The following is a 6,172-nucleotide window of genomic DNA, read 5'->3' as shown; positions in this document are numbered from 1 at the left end:
AGTTGTTTTTATTGTTAAAAATATTTTCAATTTTTAAAATATGATTTAAATTTTGTTTAAAGAACTTAATTAAATCTTTTTATGAGTTACTAACTCTAAAATAATAATGGAACACACATTTGAGAATAAGAGGGGCTAATATCTTTCATTAAATTTATAATGATATAATTAAAATCAGCATGAATGGTTCATTGTCGATTTAAAATTCAAACTTGAGGAATGAAATACANACTGAAACTAGAAACGCTGATGTGGCAGCCTCCATGGCCAACATTTGGAATTTTACAATTATCTATTTTACTTTTTAATTAAAAATTAAATATGAGTTTTTCCCAAATAAAAAATAAAAAATTTCAATGAATTAAAAGGGAGTAATCAATTACTCTGCAGCAACCCAAAACACCTAAAAAATCACAATAAATATGAGTTATTATTTACTCAACATCAGTCCACAATCTCTAGAACCCAGCCCATCGAAAACGTTTCAAACCCAGCCCACTATCATCACCTTAATTATCCAATTGAATAGGTTAGTTTATTAGGTGTCTGTTATTTTTATCTTTGGTAGAAGTTATTCCCTCAGTTGCCGACCTTCTCCCTCCCATCTTCATAATTTTCATAAGGTACATTTCCTGTTTTGATCTTACGTTTTTTATTTTGATCTTCATGATTTGTAATTGAAATGTTTTTAATTTTTATTAATCTGTGAATCATTACTGTTAATTAATTTTTGTGGCCTTACATACCCTAATTCTTGCCATATATGTAGATCTTACGTTTTCTATTTTGATTTTCATGACTGATCGAGATGATTTCATGATAAGGGTTCAACTTTTTACACTCTGGTATGCCATTAATCCCAAAAAAATATGGGTAGTTGATCAATATTGAAATGAAATTGATCTGTATATGTGGTTGGTTGTTTATACTATAACAACAAAAATGGGCAGTTGATCAGTATTTGAAATTGATCTGTAGATGTGGTTGGTTGTTTATACGGAATCGGTGATATGGAAAGCGCTGGAAAAAAATGGACATCCACATTGTTACAGATTAGTAAGTCACTCATCTCATTTTAATTAGTTTTAGTACATTATCTTCTTACAGGATAATTGTTAAATACTTTTATGATTGCTAATCTTAAGTGCTACTGAATGGGAACTCAATTGGAATTATTTTGCTTACATACTTTAAGCTTCTACATTATTGGCACATGTCTGCTAATAGATGATAACTTCAGTAGCTTTTAATTACATTTAGATGAATCAAATGAATTTTTCACTTTTAAATTCTAATTTATATTTGTTCTGCATAGTTCTGCTTAATAAAAAATTACCTTATGGGATGAACTTGGGGAGAAGTTTGCTCCTTATCTGTATAACTATGTGATACTTTATCTTCTATGTTTTTTTTTAATTTATTAAAGGTGCATTCGGTTGCATTAAACAAGTATCACTTGAAAGAAAGGGTTGAGAATTTTACAATATCCAAACTTTGGATACCAGATGATAATTTGGAAGCACAATACAAACTAAGGAAAGAGCAAAAGGTATTGCAATACCAAGTTTTAGTTTGTAAAAACAATTTGTGTAGCATCCACTGTAAATATCTTAATATGAACTTTCTTGACTTTGTGGTGCTCATAAATCATGCTTATGTAAATTAAATTTCCGTCACTTCTCGATACAAACAAAACAAAAAAGAAGAAGAAGAAAAGTTGTTGATTTTATCAATACAGTTATTTGAATGTTCATATCCTATTCTGAATGTTGTATTTACTCTTTGTACCACAAAACTAATAAAGGCGCTCAGGTTAGTATAGAACCAGAACTTCTTCATCAATGATGAAAATGCAACCAACTAACACCGAGGTGGTGAGTTTGTATTAATATTTTGGTATCATGTTCTATTTGTTTCAATTCATCACCAAATATCGTGTGTACTATGTAAAAGACTTGCAATTTTTGAAGGTTACTTTTCTTATACCTACATACTAAAGGATCGATTATAATGTGTAGTTGTGCAGGTGAAAACAACTTAGTTGAAGATAATCTCCTCCTATGTGATGCAAGTTTATTAATTCTTCTCAATTATTACATTTTCCGTGGCGTTTATGTTTCCAGCTGAGGTCAGACTTTCACCATCAGTATCTAAAGAGGATAACAAAACCGTTCACCATCAGTAGCTAAAGACTATAAGAAGAGCAGGACATTTTCTTGAGTGGAAAACAATGCAATGGCCTAGGAAGATGAGCCTTTTCTACATTTTAACTTGTGTATATCCTTCCAATGGTAGAGGCTCAAATTTAGAAGCCAATTGCTTACCAATTTTTAAATTCAAGAAGGTTGATATCATTGTGATTTTCCTTTATTATGTTTTCAAGCCCTGTATATGTATAACTTGACGCTTGACACCCAATTAATTGTTACTAATATCAATTTTATTTGACCCTTGTATTACCATGACTTATAATTGGTGATTTTTATTATCTCAAAACATGTACTACTAATGACAGTGCAGTATTTGTTGTTCTTTGTCATCATTTCTCATGACCTTTAATTTGACAACTTTGTTTTTCATTACTACTCCAATTTCAGTGTTCATGGTTTCATTTGAAGTGAACCTTGTCCATGTGGTTAATATCAGTTGTTACACCAGGGGTATTGGCAACATCATATAGATACAGAACAGAAACGAGTGAATTCATCTTCATAACAATTGCTCGTGCCTGACCAATACCTCCTGCAAGCACCCAAGTTCACGACTTTCAATCCCGTAAAGTCCCTTATCACCCTGCAATTTTAAAAGAGGTGATGAGTTTTTTCTCATAAAGCACTCAATATTGATGCTCTTGACTTGTGTGTATGCCAATGTCTCGTAACCAATGCCATATAGCCAGACGGTTATTGTTCTATTTCAAAGAAGAATATTCTAATATATATTATTAAAGAGAAGGAATGTATCAAATGAGCTACTGCAAGAGAATTCTGAGAACTTTTTTGGTTGTTTGTGTTTGATTTTAATCATGTCATCCTTATTTTCTATGTGTTATTTAACAGAAATGGAGAATCCAGTTATGTCAATAGGACACAATTTGTTAGCCATGTCTGTCTACAAGTTACACGCATCACATGGATGACATGTTTTCATATAATGCCAATTTCTTATCTTGCAGTATTGTTGGGAGATTGTAACTCCTTTTTGCAAAAAGTGTGCATGAAGAAGTAATATATATTTAGAAGTAAATTAAGCAATTGATTATGCTAATTTGTATGTCTGTAAATTACCTAGTGCAACTACTTATGAAAAAGGAGAACGGTTAAAGGTAGGCTAAGCTGGTGACAATTCGTTCTACAGACAGATAGTGCAAGTTGGGTTACAGGGGATGTACGAATTTACTGCATTTTCATCATTTCGTAATCATTCCATATCACATTTGTAGGTGTGCATTACCTGAAACATTATAGCTAGTATCAGTTACACATCCAGATGATTTGGTAGATCTATGTTATTAAATGACCAGCCAAGCCCCAAATCTTCCTCGCAATCTTATTCAATTACATTTTATCCATAAATCAAATACAGCTCACTCCTATTAAATGCCCAGGCAATTCTCATATCTTCCCTCTATTCATATTCAAATTCATCACACTCAAAATCTACAGCCATTCAATCACTCATTCATCATATTCAAATTCTACCACCATTCGATCATCCATTTCTTTTTTATCTTCAAATTAAATAGAGTGCACATTCAAGGAAGGGGAGACGTTTATTTACTTTTTTAATAATTCAGAAAACTTAACGCAACAACAGATTCACACATTGCAATCCATTCAATTTCTTAGAGATCATCTCTGTGAGTGTTTTGATTTACAGTGGTTTGTATATTGATTCCTACTCTACTTGAATAATATTCTTCAGAACACATATTGCTTTCAGATGAGCTTCTATTCCGACAAGTACTCTCACATATTCAATAGCACTGAGGTATACTGTATCAAAAATTACATTTGGATATAGCCAAAATATCTACTTCTAACATATTATATTCTACCAAAACAAATATAACAGGTTCAATGGAATTGTTATCTGCTATCATTAAAGAATACAGTGGCTCGGTGAATATTTCAATGGAAATTAAGCTCCTACAACAGCTACTATCAGAATTAGCTTCCCAAGAACGGATGCTAAAACAAAAAGAAAATGCAAATGCATCAACAGGGGAGTGTAGTCGAATGAATAAAGAAGTGGGCTCTCTCAAAAACACCAGATGCAAGTATTTCAGATTGAAGCGAAAAGTTGCTTTAATTGAAAAACAATACAAGAACCATCCAAAAAAATTAATAATTCAGCTCATACGTTTTGTGAATAGATTCACAAAGTTGGCAAAGTTGACAAAGTTTACAAGCAGACATGTTTTCATTCATCAAAATGGTATGTTAATATGCATCCCCATTTATCTCTTAACTAAATGTCAAAGTTCGACTTATTGTTCATGTGAGAAACTGAATAAATAAATCATTAACAACCTATAAAATGATCATGTTTATATTTAAATGTTCAAATTTGACAACCCATTACACAACAACTTGGAATTTTGGCCCCCCAAAGTTTACATGCCAATATTGTAGAGCTCTGTTATGGTATGAAGAACGGACAACAAAAATAGTACAAACAACAAAACCGATATTCTCATTTTGTTGTATAGGAGGAGGTCGTGTACAACTTCCTTTATTGAGCGAACCACCACCTTATCTCAAGTATCTTTCGGGTACAAAATCTGGACAACTAGGTATGAATTTTCAAAAAAATATCAAGATTTATAACTCAATATTTGCATTTACATCCATCGGTGGCCGAGTTGATGGATCTATCAATCGCTCAAAGGGGCCATACGTTTTTAGGATGAGTGGTCAGAATTATCATCGTATAGGATCTTTATTGCCTGAAATTGGTAAAAGACCCCAGTTTGCTCAACTATATATATATGATACTGAAAATGAGATAAACAACAGAATGAATTGTCTGTTGCAAGGAGACATTGATCCCAAAATTGTTCATGGCTTATCTGAAATGTTGGACGCGCATAATATATTGGTAAAAACATTTCGAATGGCTAGGGATAGATATAAAGAGCTTCTTGAATGTGAATTTTTCCTACGTCTCCTATCTAACAGGACAACAGATAGTCGGCAATATAATATACCCACAACTTCTGAAGTAGCTGGATTAATAGTGGGTGATCTAACGGAAGAAAATTTCCAGCGAGATATTATTGTAGAGCATAGGAAAAATGGACTTCAAAAAATTACTGATCTACACCAAGTTTTTTGTCTATGACATACCCATTAATACACCCATATGGCGAAGATGGATATAGACTTGGAATAAATTTGGCAGATGTGATCAACAAGACTTACAAACGACAAAAATTATCAATGAGAGACTTTTATTGCTTTAGAATACAACAAACGCTTAACGAGGGTAAGACTCTCTTATTAGCTGGTAGACTATTACAACAATACATTGTTGACGGTTACATAGCAATCAAGAAAGAAAGATTTAGTTATATTCGGAATAATCAAACAAAACTCAGAACTGCTCTTTACTCTGGCTTAATGGATGCCATTGTTCGTGGTGATTTAGATTGTTCACTAGTAGGAAAAACAGTTATTATGCCTCATCTCACACTGGAGGACCAGCTATCGGGCACAAAATTATCAAGATGCAATGGCAATTCGTAGGTGGGCTGGATATCCAAATTTGTTCCTCGCTTTCACATGCAATCCAAAGTGGCCCGAAATAAATGAAATGATTCGCTTAATAGACCAATCTGGTGTTGATAACAAGGTGGACATCGTATGCAGAGTGTTCCAAATCAAGTTATTCCAACTGATGCAAAATCTGAAAAAGCAATAGCCTTTTGGAAAAATAATCGCATGTAAGTTCAAACTTAAACATACTAACATAATGCATCAGTTATTAATTAAAGCGTTTACATTTTGGTAAAAACAAACAAATGCTTACTTTTTCGGCATCCTAACAAACACATTATACCATTAACTCTGTAGGTTTATATACAATTGAGTTTCAAAAAACAGGACTACCTCATGCACATACACTACTCTTCCTGCATCCCACATTAAAAAGTCCATCTATAGATCATATC

The sequence above is a fragment of the Solanum stenotomum genome, chromosome 5 (assembly GCF_019186545.1).
Source record: "Solanum stenotomum isolate F172 chromosome 5, ASM1918654v1, whole genome shotgun sequence".
Classification (NCBI taxonomy): domain Eukaryota; kingdom Viridiplantae; phylum Streptophyta; class Magnoliopsida; order Solanales; family Solanaceae; genus Solanum; species Solanum stenotomum.
Note: the sequence above shows the minus strand (reverse complement) of the source record.